Source organism: Cricetulus griseus, chromosome 6 (assembly GCF_003668045.3).
Source record: "Cricetulus griseus strain 17A/GY chromosome 6, alternate assembly CriGri-PICRH-1.0, whole genome shotgun sequence".
NCBI classification, from domain to species: Eukaryota; Metazoa; Chordata; class Mammalia; order Rodentia; family Cricetidae; genus Cricetulus; species Cricetulus griseus.
The window spans coordinates 46417434-46438487 of NC_048599.1; the positions used below are offsets into that span (position 1 = coordinate 46417434).

The following is a 21054-nucleotide window of genomic DNA, read 5'->3' on the forward strand; positions in this document are numbered from 1 at the left end:
GGTCTACTGAACGAGTTCTAGGACAGGCTCCAAAACAATACAGAAAAACCCTGTCTTGAAAAAACAAAACAAAACAAAAAAGAATTCAAGGCTGAGTCAGGTATGGTGGCACATGCCTTTAACTCTAGCCCTCGAGAGTCAGAGGCAGGCCTATCTCTGTGAGTTCAAGGCTGGCCAGATCTATACAGTAAGTTCCAGGACATCCAAGGCTACATAGGGAAATCCTGTCTCAAAATCCACAAATAAATAAAAATTCAAGGCTTGCTAGGCATGGTATGGTGGTGTATGCCTTTGACCCCAGCATTCAGGAAGCAGAGTTCAATGAGGTCAGCATGGTCTATTTAGCAAGTTCAAGGCAATTCTCGGTTTCAGAGCAAGAACCTCAGTTAATTAAAAAAAAATTCAAGCCAAACCATGCTGAACAAATAAATATAAAACATCACAGGGCTGGGGATGTAGCTAAGCAGTAGAGTACTTGGCTTGTGCAAACAAAAACAAAGCAAAGGCAACAGCAACAAACCCATCATGTGTAAGAACAAACGGTCATCAGATTTAGCAAATAAAACTATGGGAAATTCAATTAAGTTTTAATTTGGGATAAGGTATATGCATAACTATTCTAAACAGACAACAGCACCCTAGCTAAGGATGTATGTTCTATTTTCTTGCTTTAAAAGTTTTTTTTTCTATTTTATGTGAATTTGTGTTTTCCTTACATACAAGTCTGTGTGAGGGTGTAAGATCCCATGGAACTGGAGGTACAGACAGTTGTGAGCTTCCATGTGGATGCTGGGAATTGAACCTGAGTCCTCTGGAAGAACAGCCAGGGCTCTTAACCATGGAGGCATCTCTCCAGTCCTCCTCTCCCCAACCTTCTTGCTTTCTAATAATATTTGTTTGGCTGTTCTTTGGGCCACATGAAAACAAGACACAGTCCTTTCTACAGAAGACTTGTACAAGAAAATCTGTTGCATGCACTACTCCTGAGCTAGGAACAACTGAATATCCATTGATGGGTAAGTAACTGGTGGTCTTTGTGTAATGGGACTTTGTGCAGCTGTGCTGTGTAAAACAAGGAACCGAGATCACTTGTACAATGGGGATAAACTCAGACAAAATGCTAGTAGAAACAGCCAGACACAGAAGAGCATGGCCGCATGATTCTGCATAGACCAAGTATAATAAAGGACAAATCTAATTAACAGTGACAAACTAGTGATTCCCTGGGAGAAGTGGGTAATGGCTGGGAGAGTATCCAGGGGGAATTTGGAAGACTCTGAGTATTGTATAACTTGATCTAGGTGGTATTTCAGGGTATAAACATATCTAAAACTCACTTTACATTGTTATACCTAGGGTTTTTTTTTAAGATTTAAAAACAACCTTTTTTTTTTTTTTGTGTGTGTGTGTGTGTGTGTGTGTGTGTATTCTGACTGTATGCCAAATGAGTTCAGGTTCTCACAGAGGTCAGAAGAGGATATCAAATCCCCTGGACTTGTAGGTGGCTGTGAAGTGCCCTAAGTGGATGCTGGGAACTGAACTTGGGTCTTCTGGAAGAGCCATCTCTTCAACTCCTATACCTACATTTTCAAAGGAGAGAGAATTATTTAACTTACTTCAGACCATATTCTGGTGGCAGGTAATAAATCTGTTTTTGCACTTTATTACTCTTTACTACCTCTGGACTGAGTACTAACTTCCATTGTGTGTGTTTGTGGCAGTGTCCCTGTCAGTCATGGTAACAGTGATCTGTGGCATTCCTTGTCTTTCAGTCTCCCCTAGGGTTCATTTCGGGTCGTTTCCTGTTTCCCCTCTACACACTTTCCCTAGATGATCCTATTGAATCCTTGGGTGAAATCACACCTCACTGATGACTCCACAAATCACACCTCACTGATGACTCCACAAATCACACCTCACTGATGACTCCACAAATCACACCTCACTGATGACTCCACAAGTCACACCTCACTGATGACCCCACAAGTCACACCTCACTGATGACACAAGTCACACCTCACTGATGTCACACCTCACTGATGACAAATCACACCTCACTGATGTCCACAAATCACACCTCACTGATGACCCCACAAGTCACACCTCACTGATGTCACACCTCACTGATGACCCCACAAATCACACCTCACTGATGACTCCACAAGTCACACCTCACTGATGACTCCACAAATCACACCTCACTGATGACCCCACAAATCACACCTCACTGATGACCCCACAAGTCACACCTCACTGATGACTCCACAAATCACACCTCACTGATGACTCACAAGTCACACCTCACTGATGACCCCACAAGTCACACCTCACTGATGACTCCACAAATCACACCTCACTGATGACTCCACAAGTCACACCTCACTGATGACCCCACAAATCACACCTCACTGATGACTCCACAAGTCACACCTCACTGATGACCCCACAAATCACACCTCACTGATGACTCACAAGTCACACCTCACTGATGACCCCACAAATCACACCTCACTGATGACCTCCACAAATCACACCTCACTGATGACTCCACAAGTCACACCTCACTGATGACCCCACAAATCACACCTCACTGATGACCCCACAAATCACACCTCACTGATGACCCCACAAGTCACACCTCACTGATGACCCCACAAGTCACACCTCACTGATGACTCCACAAGTCACACCTCACTGATGACCCCACAAGTCACACCTCACTGATGACTCCACAAATCACACCTCACTGATGACTCCACAAGTCACACCTCACTGATGACTCACAAATCAACACCTCACTGATGACTCCACAAGTCACACCTCACTGATGACCCCACAAATCAACACCTCACTGATGACCCCACAAATCACACCTCACTGATGACCCCACAAGTCACACCTCACTGATGACCCCACAAGTCACACCTCACTGATGACTCACAAGTCACACCTCACTGATGACCCCACAAGTCACACCTCACTGATGACTCCACAAATCACACCTCACTGATGACTCCACAAGTCACACCTCACTGATGACCCCACAAATCACACCTCACTGATGACCCCACAAGTCACACCTCACTGATGACCCCACAAGTCACACCTCACTGATGACTCCACAAGTCACACCTCACTGATGACTCCACAAGTCACACCTCACTGATGACCCCACAAGTCACACCTCACTGATGACTCCACAAATCACACCTCACTGATGACTCCACAAGTCACACCTCACTGATGACCCCACAAGTCACACCTCACTGATGACTCCACAAATCACACCTCACTGATGACACAAGTCACACCTCACTGATGTCACACCTCACTGATGACCCCACAAATCACACCTCACTGATGACCCCACAAATCACACCTCACTGATCCACAAGTCACACCTCACTGATGACCCCACAAGTCACACCTCACTGATGACTCCACAAGTCACACCTCACTGATGACCCACAAGTCACACCTCACTGATGACACAAGTCACACCTCACTGATGTCACACCTCACTGATGACCCCACAAGTCACACCTCACTGATGACCCCACAAGTCACACCTCACTGATGACTCCACAAGTCACACCTCACTGATGTCACACCTCACTGATGACCCCACAAGTCACACCTCACTGATGTCACACCTCACTGATGACACAAGTCACACCTCACTGATGACCCCACAAGTCACACCTCACTGATGTCACACCTCACTGATGACCCCACAAGTCACACCTCACTGATGACTCCACAAATCACACCTCACTGATGACTCCACAAGTCACACCTCACTGATGACTCACAAATCAACACCTCACTGATGACCCCACAAATCACACCTCACTGATGACCCCACAAGTCACACCTCACTGATGACCCCACAAATCACACCTCACTGATGACTGTCACACCTCACTGATGACTCACAAGTCACACCTCACTGATGACCCCACAAGTCACACCTCACTGATGACCACAAGTCACACCTCACTGATGACTCCACAAATCACACCTCACTGATGACTCCACAAGTCACACCTCACTGATGACTCCACAAATCACACCTCACTGATGACTCCACAAGTCACACCTCACTGATGACCCCACAAATCACACCTCACTGATGACCCCACAAGTCACACCTCACTGATGACCCCACAAATCACACCTCACTGATGACTCACAAGTCACACCTCACTGATGACTCACAAGTCACACCTCACTGATGACTCACAAGTCACACCTCACTGATGACTCCACAAATCACACCTCACTGATGACTCCACAAGTCACACCTCACTGATGACTCCACAAATCACACCTCACTGATGACTCCACAAGTCACACCTCACTGATGTCACACCTCACTGATGACTCCACAAATCACACCTCACTGATGACCCCACAAGTCACACCTCACTGATGACCCCACAAGTCACACCTCACTGATGACTCCACAAATCACACCTCACTGATGACCCCACAAGTCACACCTCACTGATGACTCCACAAATCACACCTCACTGATGACTCCACAAGTCACACCTCACTGATGTCACACCTCACTGATGACCCCACAAATCACACCTCACTGATGACCCCACAAGTCACACCTCACTGATGACCCCACAAATCACACCTCACTGATGACTCACAAGTCACACCTCACTGATGACTCACAAGTCACACCTCACTGATGACTCCACAAGTCACACCTCACTGATGACTCCACAAGTCACACCTCACTGATGTCACACCTCACTGATGTCACACCTCACTGATGACTCCACAAATCACACCTCACTGATGACACAAGTCACACCTCACTGATGACTCCACAAATCACACCTCACTGATGACTCCACAAGTCACACCTCACTGATGACTCCACAAATCACACCTCACTGATGACTCCACAAGTCACACCTCACTGATGACCCCACAAGTCACACCTCACTGATGACCCCACAAGTCACACCTCACTGATGACCCCACAAGTCACACCTCACTGATGACCCCACAAATCACACCTCACTGATGACTCCACAAATCACACCTCACTGATGACTCCACAAATCACACCTCACTGATGACCCCACAAGTCACACCTCACTGATGACCCCACAAGTCACACCTCACTGATGACCCCACAAGTCACACCTCACTGATGACCCCACAAATCACACCTCACTGATGACTCACAAGTCACACCTCACTGATGACTCCACAAATCACACCTCACTGATGACTCCACAATCACACCTCACTGATGACTCCACAAGTCACACCTCACTGATGACTCCACAAGTCACACCTCACTGATGACCCCACAATCACACCTCACTGATGACCCCACAAGTCACACCTCACTGATGACCCCACAAATCACACCTCACTGATGACTCCACAAGTCACACCTCACTGATGACCCCACAAATCACACCTCACTGATGACTCCACAAATCACACCTCACTGATGACCCCACAAGTCACACCTCACTGATGACTCCACAAGTCACACCTCACTGATGACCCCACAAGTCACACCTCACTGATGACCCCACAAATCACACCTCACTGATGACTCCACAAATCACACCTCACTGATGACTCCACAAATCACACCTCACTGATGACCCCACAAGTCACACCTCACTGATGACCCCACAAGTCACACCTCACTGATGACTCCTATGTGCATGACCCCAGTTCATTCTCCTCCCCACCTCTAGACAAATGAGTCTGGATGGAAACATCCAGCTGCTTGCCTGATGATTCCTTCGGGATTAGTGCAGGTAGAACCCTAGGTTGTCCCCCATCCCCCACTTTCCTATCGCCTTTGTCTGTCCATGTGCCAAGCCCAGAAGCTACCCTTGCTTCCTCCCTTCTCTTCAGTGTTCTAGGAGCTTCAGTATTTTAGATCTGTCCCCTCTCTCCACCATCACTGTTCTTGGTCCAGGCCCATCTTCCACAGCAAATAGTGATCTTAACATGTAATATGACCATCTTTCTTTTTCTTCCTGCCTTTCTTCCTTGCTTGCTTCCTTCCTTTTATTTTATTTTTAATTTTATTTATTTATTTATTTATTTATTTATTTATTTATTGAGACAGGGTTTCTCTGTAGGCTTTGGAGACTGTTCTGGAACTCTGTTTGAAGACCAGGCTGGCATTGAATTTACAGAGATCTGCCTGCCTCTGCCTCCCGAGTGCGGGGATTAACAGCATGCACCATCAAGACATGGTTTCTCTGTGTAACAGTCCTGGCTGCCCTAAAACTCACTTTGTAGATCAGGCTGGCCTTGAACTCACAGAAAGATCTTCCTGCTTCTGCCTCCAAAGTGCTGTAATTAAAGGCATTGGCCACCACCGCCTGGATATTTTTTTATTTTTGGATTTATTTTATTTATGTGCATGAGTATTTTGCCTGCATGTTTGCATGTATACCATGTGTGTGCCTGCTGTCCTCAGAGGCCAGAAGATGGTATTAGATAGCCTGGAGCTGGAGTTCTTGGGAATCATCCAACCCTAGTACTTTGGTAGAGCAGGCAGTGCCCTTAACTTAACTGCTGAGCCGTCTCTCCAGCCTCCATGTTCATTTCTCATAGCCTATTTCTTACAACCAGGACCCAGCCAAACGTGATACCCAGTGCTTTCTCTTTTCTCATACTTAGCAGAATGAGGGCTCAGTGCTGCAGGTGAGTATCAAGGGCCATGAACCTAGTGTCTGCCAGGCAGCATATAACCAAGGAAAAGTGAGATCTAGCTCAATGGTAGCTTAAAGTGTAGAGGGTCTCAGATCTCAGTACTACAAAAATAAATACATCTTTATGTCCTACATACAAATTTCTACTGCCCAAGGCACACATCCTAATAGCTTTACCTCTTTGGGTCTGACCCTCTGTCTTTGGCCTCATTCTTACATATGGACTATGCTGCTTTACACAGATGTAGATTTTCCCCTATGCTTCTCTGTCATGTTTAGTCATTTTGTAGCACACATGCAGAAGAATGCACATAATTCTGTGGCACATGAAATCTCTGAGTGTCTAGCCCTCAGATCGACACAGAACAAGCTCCTCAGTCCTCAGACTTAAGTTCCTGCTTAGTCATTGTCCCAAGCTGGGATTAAATTGTACACCACCACTGCCTGGCCTTTAATTTTTTTTTTAATTTTTAATTATATATATTCAATATACATTATATTGTATTACATAAGGATATCACCATATGTTATACAGTTTCCTCCAATATCTCCTACCCTCTTTATCCTGCTCTCTCCCATCCCCAGACCCCCATGACACTTTTATAAAGTTTTTCTTTGCCCCAGCATCCGAGACATTCCATTTTTTGTCTCTATCCTGTTTCCTTCCCGGCTTCTGTGTGTTTAATTTTACTTATCACTTTGACTGAGACCAGAGATTGCCAGATAGTATTAAGCCCCACTTCTGGGTGCCAGCTGAGTCTGTGAAGCTATTTGCCGAAGAGATTAGCATTTGAATCAGTAGACTCAGCAGAGAAACCTGACCTCCATCAAGTGGGCAGGCATCACCAAATCTGTGGAACATACAGGTAGAATGAAAAGTCAGGAAAAGCAGAACCAAACTCTGCTCTGCCTTTTGGAGCTGTGACAGTCAGACACCAGACTTCCTAGGCCCTTAGTCTCAGACTGAGTTACACCACCAGCTTTTCTGATTCAACAGCTTTCATGCCAGTACATCACAGGACATTCTGGTGTCATAACTGAGTGAGTGAATTCACATAAAAATTTGCTCTTAAATGTCTGTATCTCTGTGTGTCTCTCTCCTTCCTCCCTCCCTCCCTCCTCCAACCCTCCCTCCCTCCTTCTCTCTCTCTCTTTGCTTTTTTGAGACAGGGTTTCTCTGTGTCACCCTGGCTGTCCTGGAACTCTAGACCAGGATACTCTTGAACTCACAGAGATCCACCTGCCTCTCTGCTTCCCAAAGCAGAGAGGTATTAAAGGCATATACCATTACCGCCCAGACTTTTTTCTTTTTTTAACGTATTCTTCTCTCATATAACACACCCCAACCCCTCCGTCTCCTTCTCCCATTCCTGCCTCCTCTCCCCCAATCTGTGTGTGTCTTAATGATTCTGTTTCTTTGGAGAACTTGTCCAACTAAGTTTCCAGTTTTCCAGGAGCCATGGAGGTTGACCCCCTGTCCTCTTTCCCTTCGTAGCTCACCTTCAGCACTTTGTTCAATTAAAGCTTAAGTCCTTGTACTCAGGAGTGCTGACTGTGTGGTGGGCTCTGTCTGGCACACAGAAGTGCAGAAGTCAAGGTAACTTCCCTGGAGACTGACAGATACTGTGAGGGAGATATAGAAAGCACCAGCCGGTATGATTTCATTCTAAATGCTAAGACGTGTAGAGAGAGTTCACTTACGTCAACCTGGGGACTTGGAAAGTTTCCAAGAGGGGCTAGGGTGAGATGTAATGAAAGAGAATGTTCTAGAGAAGTGGGACCATTAAGATGGCTCAGGGCAAAAGTGTCCTCTGACCTGTAAGCTGGAGCATGTGTGCCCTCCAACACAATAATTTTTTTTTTTTTTTTTTTGAGGCAGGGTTTCTCTGTGGCTTTGGAGGCTGTCCTGGAACTAGCTCCTGTAGACCAGGCTGGTCTTGAACTCACAGAGATCCGCCTGCCTCTGCCTCTCAAGTCCTGGGATTAAAGGCATGCGCCACCACCGCTGGGCCAATATATTTTTTTTAACAGTAATTTTAAAAAAAGGTTTATTTATTGTGTATACAGTGTTCTGTCTGCACGTGTGCCTGCAGGCCAGAAGAGGGCGCCAGATCTCATTATAGATGGTTTTGAGCCACCATGTGGTTGTTGGGAATTGAACTCAGGACCTCTGGAAGAACCTTTTAACATCTCTCTAGCCCCTAAACAATAATTCTTAAAAAACTAAGAATAAGGGGGTTCAAATGGACCAGACAAGCAAAAGAACAATTATTTATTTATTTGGTGAGGCAAGGTCTTTCTATGTAGCCCTGTTTGTCCCAGGCTGGCCTTGAACCCATAGAGATACACTTGCATCTGCTTCCTGAATGCTGGGATTAAAGGTGTGTGCCACCACTTGCTGCTTGGCTAAAAAGGGGTTTTGAAGAGGGGACCCAGATGCACTTCCTTTGCTCCCAACATTGGTGTTAGACAAGGGCCGGAGGAATAAGAGCCTGGGGAAGGAATCTGTAGAAACACAGTAAAGTAGGCAAAGCAGCAGGAAATGCAGCTGCAAAGCCAAATGAGGACGAGCTTCCTGACAGGACGTAGCATCCGCCGTGCCAAATGCCTCCAGAAAGTTCCAGTAAAGATCCCCAGATTGTGTAATTTGGAGAACGTAGCTAATTTGCTTGGGTAGTTTTAGAGGAGAACCAGGAACAGAAGCCAGATTGCCAGTGGGTAATGAAAGGACGGAAATGTACACAAGGTAGCATTTTGTAGAAGCTGGGCTGAGTGAGGAGCTGATTGCAAGAATGGGAGAGCACAAGTTCTATAACAAAAGGCCATCAGTGCTGAAATGCAGAGGGTGCTAGAGGCATGGTGGTCTTTGAGAGCTTTCCATGGTCGGTTGGGTAAAGGGAAATTGATGGGAAAGTGTGTTTGTGGTAAGTGTGTGTGTGTGTGGGGGGGGGGTGAGGAAGCATATCTCTTATGATCTATCACCAGAAAGCAAGAAACAATGTTCCTTGCCAGGAGTAGGAGTAGGGGAAATGCTTAGGTAGGGAACTGGAAGTCATTTGCAGATAAAAGGGTCTTTTGTGAAGAACCAATGAGCAAGGACTGCACAATTGGGGAACCCATGCCTCTTGTGCCATACATAGCTCAGGTCTTTGTGGCTGACTCTGAGCCGCTTCGGACATCACCAGGAAGATGGGAAGGTGTGAAAGGGACTAAAGGGCACTGGGCTATGCTTTGAGCTCTCTGACACATAAGTCCCATGCCCATGAGTGTGTGCTAGTGTGTGGAAAGATTCTCAGAACTAATGTTCTGAGTTAGACTTTGGTAGACAGTGCCAAGTCATAGTCTAATAAGTGAGTTCATTTCCCTTTTCCTCCATTAGTAATGATGCAATTAATCTCTGTCCATCTGATAGGCGAAAAATTCTATTAATGACTAAATTTTTGTTCCTTTTTGCGGGAGAGAGCCACCAGTCCTCAAAAGATCATAGATCAATCACTGTCCCTCCAGGTCAGCTCTTCTCTGCCTGCCCCCAGGCTGAACCCTGGTCTGGATAGATAATCTTCCATCCATACTATCGGATCATCTCTCTGATCTATGTTCTTACCTTATTTCCCATGTGCACACCTGGCTTTTTCACACAGATTTCTCATTCACTCTTAGCTACTATGGGTACCCCGAGGACACTGCCATTTGGCTTCCGGCACACACAACTGTGTCCTCCTCCTGGTGGATAACCAGGTGGTGAGATGTCACTTATTTCATGGTTCAGCAATACAGTGTAATATTTTTGGTCCTTAAAACAGAACGAAGGAAAAGGAAAAAAAGGCTGTGTTTGCACATGCTTGTCATCCCAGCACTTAGGAGACTGAGGCAGGAAGACTATTGCACGTTCAAGGCCAGACTGGGGCTCCAGGGTAAGACCTTGTCTCTAAAAGACAAGACTAAAGAAAACCAAAAACCCAGACCCCAAACTCTCAACCTTTAAATAAAATTCTGATCTATGCTAAAACAGAGATGATTCTTGAAAATATTATTATACTAGGTGAAAAATGTCAGAAAAGAAAGACTAGAATTGCCTGATTCCACTAATGAGATACCTAGAGCAGGCAAGTTCATGCAAAAAGAACTGATTTATAGGACCAGGGGAGTGAAGGAGAGAGGCACTTGGCATTTGACATGTATAAAATTTCAATTTGCAGGTAAAAATTCTGGAGCTGGATGGGGTGATGGCTACAAATCATGGGTGCACTTGAAGATAGTGAGTATTGTTAGGAATAGTTAAAGGGCAAGGTGTGGTTATGCACACTTTAATTATACTAAGCATTTGGTAACAGAAGCAGGTGGATCTCAGAATTCAAGGCCAGTCTATACAGCAAGTTCCCGGACAGTGAGCCCCTGTCATAAACAACATCCCTTACCCCTGCAAAAACCAAACCTCAAAATAAATCATATATGATGAGTCTACCTATTCTATATCTACCATAGAAAAATCTAAAAAGAGAGTGGAGATCATGTGGTTATCTGGGCCTGACGGAAGAGGAGGTGAATGAGATTACAAACCTGAAAATGTTCTAAAATGAAGCAGTAGTAATGGTTCTATCACCGAATTGTATTTTTAGATGGAGACTATTATAGTAAGTGAATTATACAACCACTTAGAAAAAGAAAGCATGGGGATAGGCAGAAAGAGTGCCCCATGACATACAGAATGCTTACATCACAGTTCCAGTGGCTACTTTTCAACCCAGTGACAAAGGTTGTCATGTAGCCTAGTCTGCCTGCAACTCTTCATCCTGTCTCAGGCTTCTGAATTCTGAGATTATAAGATGGTTTTCAGCATTTCATTTTTGTTTGTTTGCTAATTGAAATATTGCTATAGTGAGTAATGCTGAACTTAGAAACAAACAAACAAACAACAAACACACACACACACACACACACACACACACACAGAGAGAGAGAGAGAGAGAGAGAGAGAGAGAGAGAGAGAGAGAGAGAGAGAGGAGAAAAGCCACTAGGTGTGGTGATCCTCTGCATTTGGAAGGCAGAAACTGTTAGGTCTTTGTGAATTGGAGGGCATCCTGGTCTACATAGCTAGTTTCAAACCAGTCAGAGTTATGTAGTAATACCTTGTCTGAAAAAATAGATAAAAAATAACGAAGATGTCATCTTAGGCAGCTCTCACGGAGCTGTGCTGCCCCAGGCTGTAGAGTGGAGCTCTGCTGACGGAAAGCCAAGGTGAGTGTTGAGCTCTTAGTCTCTCTGTCTCCCTCTCTTTTTTTCTGAGACAGGGTTTCTCTGTATTGCTTTGGAGGTTGTCCTGGAACTCGCTCTCGAGCTCTTAGTCTCTATCAAGCACTTGCCCAGCATTAAGTGAAGGGACTTGAGGTTTTTTTCCTATCACTCAATATGATCTCTTCAAGATTAAAAATATCTTGCCTGAATTTACCTGAAGAGTTAACTCAAAGTTGGAGTTATGGCCTAGATAGAAGCTCAGAAAATAGAGATTCAAATGTTTGCTTTTGTATGAGCCAAGAATGTTTTTAATAGGTGAACCCCTATAAAATTAAGTAAAAATCTTACCAAGTACTTTACTCTGAGGTTCAGGCTGTACTTTAGTGGTAAGCACTTGCCCAGCACATACATGAACCTGGGTGCCACGCCTTGACTCCCCAAAGGAAAAGAATATACCTATTATACCTAATTATTTTTATTGTATTTTGAGTTTCATTAAAAAACAAAACAAGTATGAGGCCAGCCTGGTCTTCAAAGAGAGTTCCAGGACAGTCTCCAAACCTACAGAGAAACCCTGTCTCGAAAAAGAAAACAAAACAAAACAAAACAAAGCAAAAGCAAAAAGTATGGGAATTTGTTTTTACCCCTTGATGCATGAATACAAAACATTTTGCTTTTTGACCTTTTCCAGAAAATGTTTGTTTTATATAAACTCCAGAGAAATCCAAATATTATTGGAAAGTGTGTATGAAGATGGTCTAGCCATAAGCTATAGTTCCTTCTCAAAAATCTTATAGCTCTTGAATGAGGGAAATTTCACTCAGATTAACCAGGTCATAAAACACTCTTGATAGATTCTGTAGAGTTGAGTTCAGGGAAGTTAATAAGGTTGGGCACAGTACCTTGTTTGTAATTCCTGTAATAAGAAAGGAAAACAAAAGAGAACAGAGGTGAAAGGAAAATGCTCATTTTTAAATTAACGATGATGATAAAAATGTTTATATGTGACAATGACGTTGAACACCTGCATGTTGCTGCATTGAGTAAACATTTTGTATGCATGACTGAATTCAGTCCTCAGTAGAGCCATGAAAGGTTGAAGTCAGGGTGGCCCTTGATATCAACTCCAGTTAGCCCCCAGTAAAATGTAGTACTTTTTCCAGGAAAAAAAAAAGTATGTGATTATAAAGTCAAGGGTCTTGAATGTTATGCCTGAGACTAGATTCTTTTTCTTTTTGCTGGGTCATTACTTAGACTAAGGGGCCCCGAAGGATTCTCAGAAAGGATGTCAAATGGTCAGCTGTGTTTTGAGATGATAACAAAGATGGTTTTAGGAGGCAACTCTTTTTTTTTTTTTTTCCCCCTTGGTCTTTTAAGACAATGGTTTTCTGTGTAGCCCTGGCTATCCTGGAGCTCTGTAGACCAGACTGGTCTTGAACTCAGAGATCAGCCAGCCTCTGCCTCCTAAGTGCTGGGATTATAGGCATCGGCCACCACCACCTGGCAGGAGGCAACTTGTAAGTCACAAGTTTGGAGAGTGAAGAACAAGTCAGAGTCTGTGTCTTTACAAAACACTTCCCCCACTCAAGGTGACTGCAGGTGTCTGAGTGGGCATGGAATCAAAGACAACTTCAGATTTTTTTTGGCGGCAAATGAGAACCCAGATAGAAAACACATTTGTGAAACGATGATATGTCTAGTAATAGAGATGACTTGCCATCATCCCTCTGAATACAGGGGACTGACTGGTCCCAGGACCCCTCTTCCCAGGGTAAAAGCTTCTAACACTCAAGTTTTCATATACAGTGTTACACTGTCTTCATGTAACCTACAGAAACCTCTGTAGGATATTTGTAATTCCGAATATAATGCAAATGCCATGCAAAATAACTGTGTACTGTGTAGGGGATGATGGAGGGAGAAGTCTACACTTTATCATCCGGATGCTATCAAATCAGGAAGCACCCCCAAGTTTTGATCCGTCGTTGTTTGATTCTGTAGATGCACCTCCTGTGGGTCCAAACAGTATATTTATAGTTTCCGAAGAACATTTGGGAAGTTGTCGGGTGAGAAATCAGAAATGTGTGTCTAGAAGCTCAGAAATGATTGGCCTGGGAAGAGAGGTAGGGGAAGAAGAGGACTGTGAGGAGAGAGCAGGGGAAATAATGGCGGCGGGGGGGGGGGGAGGTGAATAAAGGGAAACAACATCTCTGGAGCCCCAAGCCTGAGTAATCCTTCCATCACTAACTTGGGTGGAGGCGAAGTGTAGGACAGTTAGAAAGGCCGAGTGGCTTTATCACATAAAAGCGTTTCCTGGAGGGGCTTGTCAGTGGAATGTTACTGAGCAAGGGAAGAAGAAAAGGACTGTAAACAGGCAAAAGGATTTGGCACTTAGAAGGTCACAGATGACGTCTGAGAAAGCAGGAGACTGATGGTGCTTATAGTGCTTGCTGAGTGTTGAGGGTGGGGGAGGAAAAGAGGCTGAAGACTGGGAACCAGGAGACACTGGAAGTAGGTTGTGTTTTAGGATAGAGGAAAAAACTGTAAATGGAGAAAGAGACAATAAGAATGAAAAGAAAGAAGAGAAAACCCAAACAAATGCTAATGAAATAAAAACCAGAAAAGGGATAAACTGAAATGATCAGGAACTCTTGATTTCAGCCCTTCTAATTCAGAAAGTTCCACACTGTTTGCTGAGCAGAATATACAATACTATTATTTTTTTAAAAGGTAGTTGGAAACTGTTATAGAAGGAGCTGTGAGACAGTATTTGCATGTTTCTCTGGTGCTGGTCACAGAATCATCTCTTATTTTCTCCATCTCTAGTGACCATGAAACACTCACTTGGTCTTCCAGGGTATGCTGGCTTTTAAAATTCAACTTTTGCTTTTTAGTTTTTTGAGTCAGGGGTCTCACTAAGTAGCCCAGGCTGACTTCAAATTCATATTCTTCCTACCTCCACCTGCAAAATTCTGGGATTACAGGTGTAAACCACCAAGCCTCACTGGTTTTATTTTAGTGTGAGAAGATATAGAGAATTACTGATTTTCAAAGTTGCGGCTCGTGCGCAGTAGCCTACTTTATAAAATGCCATCCTTGCTGGTTATAGTGTGTCCTTATTGATGAGTGTGCTGCCAGTCCTTAAGACTGCCAAGCATAAACAATTCAGTAATAAAGTCTGCTTTTTGTCAGGTGAGGTCAGATGCAGTCCACCATTCTTTACCGCTCTTAGGAGTTGCTTGGGGGTGTAAGGAATTTCTTAGTTAGTAAAACAAAATGGAAGACGGAAGAAAGAGCTAATTATTAGGGTTTTGTTTGTTTTGGTGGCAGTGAGGACGTGGTTTCTGCAGGGCCTCACAAGTTAGTATCTTCCATCTCCGCCCGCAGCATCACCTGGAAACTTACTGGAGATGCAAATTCTGAAGCCACACTTGAAATCCCCAGTTTCATCACCTCTAGGGGTGGTACCCAGTTAGTGAGTCTTAATGGCCCTCTGGGCAAGACTACCCTGCCTAACTAAGCATTCTGGGTTTATTGACACATGGTCTCTCGACTCTACCTACATCCTAAGCGCCTATGCAGCAGGCATCCCCTGGGGGTACTTGAGAAACACGGAATCGAGGGCTGCCCCCAAAACCCGCTCGATCAGAACACACGCCCCAGAGAAATCAAGCCTGGTGTCTTCTCCCGCGTCAGCACGAGCGAGGAGGATCTCTTCCCCCAGTGGGTTCCGAAGCCCGACGGCCCAATTGGATAAACCGTGAAATTGCTTTAAAGCACATTACCCACTGGGCCGGGTGCACTGCGACCCGCTCCCTGTCACCCGGCAGCTACGGCAGGGCTCGGGGTCCAGCAGGGTTGAAAAGAGTCTCTGGAGGAGAGGCCAGGCGAGCGTCGAGCCTCCCAGGCCGCCGGCCCCTAGCAGGTGTGTGGGGTAGGGTCTGCGGCTGAGCGCCCCGGGGCGCGCGGGCGGAGCCGGGGTCGGGCGGGAGGGGCCGGCGCGCGGGCGGGCAGCTGCGCCGCTCCCGCCCCCGGCCCGCCCCTCCGCGGCGCCATTTTGCAGGCGGCTGCCGCGGGGACCCGAGGCGGCGGCAGGCACTGCGGCGCGAGCGTTGCGATCGCCCGACGCGAGCCCAGCGAGCTGCAGGCAGGTGAGAGCCGGGCCGCCGCGCCCCACGCCCCACGCCGGGCCAGCGGCCGCACCTGCCCGCGGCCCCAGCTGCCCGCCCGCCCACGAGGCCGGCCCGCGCGGCCCCCGCGCGCTGTCACCCACCCGCGGCGCGGCCTGCGCCCCCACGCCGGCTCGCGCGGCCCGGTGGCCCCGGCTGTCGCGTCAGGCCGTGCGTCCCGGGCGCTCACTGCTGCCCCGCCGGGTGCCCACGGGACGGCCGCCGTGGACACGGGGTGCTGCGTGGCTTGCTGTGCGCCCCTCTCCGGGTGGTGCGCCCCGCATCCCAGCGCCCCGGGATTCGGGGTCAGTCCGAGGGGCGGGGGATGGTGGTGCGGTTTCCAGTCTGGCTTCCTTCCCTCTTTGCGGAGGCGACACTGAGTAATTTTAGATGCCGCTGCTCCGACCTTGCGACCTTTCCCGCTGGCCTGTCCCCCCAGGGGTCCCGGGTCTCCCTGTTGCCGCCACTCTTGACAGAGAAATTGACATTGGAGTGTGGTAACTTGAAGGTGAAGAATTGTCTCCATCGTCTGGCCGGAGGTGTCCTATTAGATGGGTAGCCTATAGGAACTCGGCCTTTTTTCAGGATGAGGGGCTTTAATCGGGTCTGGTGGGAAACTCCTGATTGTCAGCGCAAAGGGCAAGTGCTGGGGGAAGAAAGTTACTTTGGGGGCTTCCTGGGATGGAGCATTTGCAGTAGCTGTTAGTCTGATTTCTGCAGCGCTGGGAAACCGGACGGGGAGGATGCTATCCCTTCTGACGTTTGGGTCCTCTGAAAGAAGGCGTCCAGGGATGTGTGAGGATCTGGGATCTGAGTCCTGAGACAGTCTGGCTTGAGCTGTCATTAACTGGCCATGTGACGTCCCTCAGGCTGTTTCCTTCTAACTCTAGTAAGCTAAAACCAAGGTGGCTGGACCCTTTCTGTGTTTTGTATTGGAGCGCCGTTGGGCTCAGGCCTCACCTGTCCGGACGTCTATCTGCATCTGCCTTTTATCTTAGTATATGATGTTGCTGGCCTGTTCCTTTAAGGCTTTTGACTCGGGTGAAGTTTATGTGTGGCCTTTTCCTCTCAGAAGTTCAGGATTCTGTACTGGGTTATAGTTGACCTTATCAGGGTCATTTTGGAATGTAGAACTACTCTTTATGCTTAACTCATCTAGAAATTAGTAGCCGTGGGCGCTTGAGGCTATTCACCGTGTTAGCGAGCTCATGACACATTGGTAGTTCAAAGGAGACGGTATTCCCAGGCAGACACCGAGACATGAAGTAACTGCTTTCTAGACAATTCCCTTTGCCTGTGAACTGGTTCTTTTCTTTTTTATACCAGGGCATTTCTACCCCACCAACCCCTGCCCGGTTTTCATATTGAGGGAAGTAATTTTTGTAAGAAAGTAGGTGTTTGTCCGAGCGATGGTGGAACATGCCTTTGATCCCAAAACTCCAGAGGTAGAGGCAGGTGTATTTCTTAGTTCAAGGCCAGCCTGGTCTACAGAGCAAGTTCAGGACAGCCAGGGCTACACAGAGAAATCCTGCCTCAAAAAACCAACCAACCAAGCAACCAACCAACCAGATAAATAAGAAAGCGGGTGTTTGTAATGGCAGGGGTTTTCTTTCTTTTTTCTTTTTTTTCTTTTTCTTTTTCTTTTTGTCCTAGCTGACCTGAAACTTGCTCCAGACTGGCCTCAAACTCATGGTTAACTAAGTCCCAGATTAAAGTTGTGTCTCTTCTCCCTTGTTCCAGATAGTTGTCTGGTATTTAGTTTTCTGAGAGTGGCACATTACCCTGAGATTAAACCTCTACTAAAAAACGATTGAGTTGGATGTGGTGGTGAAAATGTATAATCTTAGCAACTCAGTCTAGCTGGTGGAGTCAAGAAGCTCACAAGTTCCAAGCCAGCCTGTGATAAAGGGCAAGACCTAGCCTTATAACACAACACAAAGTATGTATTTATTTATTTGTTTATTTTGAGACAAGGTCTGGCTATGTAGCCTTGAAATCATAGAGATCTGCCACATTCTGCTGGGACTGAAGGTGTGTGTGTGTACCACCTTGTCCAGCCAGAAAGTTAAAACAAAAAACAACAACAATAACAAAAAAAAACCCTTACCGATGGCTCAGCTGTTAAGAGCACTGGCTGCCCTCCACCCCCCAAGGTTCTGGGTTTAATTTCCAGCACCCACATGATGTCTCACAATTATCTTTTAACTCCAGTCCCAGGGGATGGAATGCCCTCTTTTGGCCTCTGTGGTGTGAACACTACACAGACATGGAAAACCATGCACACAATCAGGGGAAACCATGCACACACTCAGGGAAAACAAATACACACATTAGAAAAAGTACTTGAACCAATATGATTGTCCCAAGTGTGAACTGAACAAGGATGACACCAATGGGCAAGCCAAAGTGGATTTGGAAAAGCCCAGGAGGCCTCACCCTACACAAAGAACTATAGGCAACTGAGGACAGCTGGAGGCAGCAGAAGTTCCTCAGGGAAAAACACACCAATTGGTTGTCCACTGCCAAATGGTCAGCCTCGAAAACACACAAGTAACTGAACAGGCTATATTATATGTAGGAATATATACACATATGCATGCAATAACGATTAGTGAGAAAAGAGGCCGTATAATAGGAGAGAAGGGAAGGGTATTGGGAGGGTTTGGAGGGAAGAGAGGGAAAGGAGAAATGTAATTATAATCTCAAAGAAAAAAAGAAAAAATATTTGGCTAGGGCATTGTGGATGGTTTAGGTAGTTTTTGTGCCATACTGCCCACCTCATTTGTATAGCAGTCTAGTAGACGTAACATTTTAGGAGTAAGCTTTTTGTCCCAAGAGTAAGCTGTGTAGCCTGTCCCCCACCCATTCACCCATTCTACCATTAATCAGGTGCCAGCTGCTACTGAACAAACCATTCTTGAATTAAAACAAGGTGTTGGTACTCAAGAGGTCTAAGGTTTAGTTTGTTGGTTATGGGAAGTCCTGTGTCTGCTGTTGTCATACTCTTCTTCCGTGCTCCCAAAGAAACCTGGGATCCATCTGGGGTTTTGGATTTGATCCCACTGGTAGTTTAAGGACTTTTTTCATTTTGGGTAAGAAAATTAAATCATCACCAGTAATTTGCCTTTATATGGCACTGTGAACCTATAAATGTAAACTTTGAAAACCTTATTTCATTTACTCTCATACTTTTTAAGACTTAGCTCATAGAGTCTTTGGTTCCTCGTTCATTTTTTTACCCTGCTGCTCCTCCAGTTCTCTGCTGTGAGGGTGTGTTGCAGGTGGGGGTGGGATGGGGTGTGGGGGACTGGGGTGTGGGGGTGTCTTTGAGTTATTTAGTTCTGTCATTCTTGCTCCCGGTTAAGCCTGCATTACTACCTCTGGGTTTAAAGGAGCCCTTTGTGCACTCTCTGGTATTGCCATTTTCTTCCTGGCTTTGCTATTTCTATCTTGTCACAGGTTCTAGGTTGCTTGCTGTTTCATATTAAAGTATGCTTTCAGCTTGTGTCTTTCATTATTTATCTTGACACTGAATCTTGCTGTGTTGCCCAGACTGGCCTCAGAGCCCTGAGCTTACAGGACTCCCGCCTAAATTTCCCTTTACCTGATCACCAGGCTGGGCCTTTCAGGCATTTACACTTAATACTAGGTTTGAGTGTCTACTCTTTCAGGGCAATATTCTTATGGTTAGCTGCTGCAGGGAGAGTTTCCTTTCCAGTGGAGAGTTTCGTGGCACTTGGTTTTCTGAGTGCGTCACTCTTTAGTGCAGGAGTCAGAAAATAGGATTTCTAAGGAATCTTAGAAGGCCTGGAGAATCTGGCAGTGTGGGGATGGGAGCTAAAAGGACAAGGGGACTTTCGTTAGTCTGTTCACACTGCTGTCACAAAATGCCTCAGTTGTTTCTTTCTCACAGTCCAGGGAGTCCAGTCAAGGCTCTGGCTAACAGTTCTGATGAGAGCGTTCAGTGTGGAGCATAGGCAGTCGCTTTCTCATCGACTGCTCACTCACTCACACGACCTTTTCTCAGTGTCCTCTCTCTCCTTCCCACTCCGGTGCTAAGAATTGAACCCAGGGCCTTGTGCATGCTGTACCACCTTTTTCTTCTTATGTATCTTATTAGCTAAGACCTCATGTAACCTAATTGTCTCCTACAAGCTTTCTTTCTGAATTTGAGCACATTGTAGAGGTTAGTTTCTCGTGTATGGATTTGGTTGGGAGAATGAAGCAGTTTACACCATAGCAGAGTACGGATAAGTTTATGTTTTCATGCTGGGGATTGAACCCATGGCTTTGGCATGTTAAGCAAGTCTTCTACTACAGAACTGTACCCTTAGCCCTGCTTCTACTTGTAGCAAGGACACTTAGTCTATCCATTGCTGTTTGAGAATGGATGTGGATAGAACAGGCCTCAGGTGGTGGGGAGGTCAAACCAGGCTGACTTACTATGAGGAGACAATGAAGAGTAATGGATTCTGAGGTAGGGTTAGAGAGACAAGAATAAAGGAGAGGAGGAAGAGTGTCATGGAGGAAGACAGACAGGTGAGATACCTGAGGGGCAAGTTCAGGGTGTGTGAAGTTGTGGTGCCAACCTGTCAACCCAAGTCTGGAAATAAAGCCAACAGGATTTCCTCCTGTCTGGAAATGTAAATCTTCTTGGGATTTTCTTTTTCTTTTTCTTTTTCTTTTTTTGGTTTTTGGAGACAGGGTTTCTCTGTGGCTTTGGAGGCTGTCCTGGAACTAGCTCTTGTAGACCAGGCTGGTCTTGAACTCACAGAGATCCGCCTGCCTCTGCCTCCCGAGTGCTGGGATTAAAGGCGTGTGCCACCACCGCCTAGCTGTCACTTTTTAATATGTGTGTGAATCTTAGTTGAGTCCTCCCATTTTTGCAGTTGAAAGTGAAAACAGCTAAATAAGATCCACTTCTCTGTAGAACCTGT

General features: G+C 46.0%; 1 protein-coding gene across 2 annotated transcripts in view; it reads left to right on the plus strand.

Moving 5' to 3' along the window:
• Positions 1-15980: 15980 nt before the first annotated feature.
• Positions 15981-21054, plus strand: part of Slc23a2 (solute carrier family 23 member 2) — a 95233-nt gene continuing 90159 nt past the window's right edge. For both annotated transcript variants that reach the window (XM_027421723.2, XM_027421726.2), the window contains exon 1: positions 15981-16099. The gene's annotated coding sequence lies outside the window, so the exon portion shown is untranslated. The remainder of the gene's footprint in view (positions 16100-21054) is intronic.